Below are 951 nucleotides of genomic sequence, written 5' to 3'. Positions count from 1 at the left end.
ACATGTTAGACTGATTAGTAACTCTACATTGTCCTTAGGTGTGAGTGAATGGTTGTTTGTCTCAGTGTGTTCCTGTGATAGACTGGAGACCTGTCCAGGGTGTCCCCCACCTCTCGCACAGTGACTGCTGGGCATAGGGACCCCCGTGACCTGAAAAGGAAGATGAATGGATGGTTGCCATGTTTTCAACAGGCTAATACACTTGTAAAAAATACTCTTTTCCAGCACACTGTTAACGAACAACATCCTAAAATCATCCATGCTAAAGAATGATGCCACAAGTTAACGCAGTTATCTCTCGTCCATGGTGTGAGGGTGTATGTATCATTTTAAAACGTTTTTTTAAGAGCAAGGGTTCTCATTTCAATGTTTGTCAGTAAAAACCTGCCAACCAATTAATCCAGCTCCTGAAAATGTTCCTATGATAATCTTCAATTATGTCTCCATCAGTCAGGAATGTAGGACAATGCAAAAAAGAGGTCACAATGCCTTTTAGCCTATTTAAGAAGATTTAGACAGCTCTGTGACATTGTGACACTCAAATTTGAACAATCTGTAAAAGCTCCAAAAATCTCAAATAAATTTCAACTGGGACTGAAAAAAAACAAAGATATCAAATTGCCTGTTAGGTCATGTAAAGTCCAACTGTCTGTGACCCGTTTAAACTCTGAAATGTGTGTCTACTGTAACGTTTGGAGTTTTTAATACTCATTTAGACAATTTCCCGTTGTTGGCCATCAATTTTTTTTATTTGGGAATTGTGTTTTTGTTGTACAATGGTGCTACCAAAACTTACAGCACCCTAAGAAAACTGTACATTTTGATGTAAAGTAGTCCCTCGTTTATCGCTGGGATCCATAAAACCGCGATAAGTGAAAACATACAAAGTAGGAATGGTAGTACAAGTAGTTACTAGTAATTTATTTTTATTTTATATATAAGTGTATATAT

Source organism: Nematolebias whitei, chromosome 4 (genome assembly GCF_014905685.2).
Source record: "Nematolebias whitei isolate Nwh7 chromosome 4, NemWhi1, whole genome shotgun sequence".
In the NCBI taxonomy this organism is placed as follows: domain Eukaryota; kingdom Metazoa; phylum Chordata; class Actinopteri; order Cyprinodontiformes; family Rivulidae; genus Nematolebias; species Nematolebias whitei.
The sequence above is the reverse complement of the archived record's forward strand: the minus strand, read 5'-3'. Positions refer to the sequence as shown.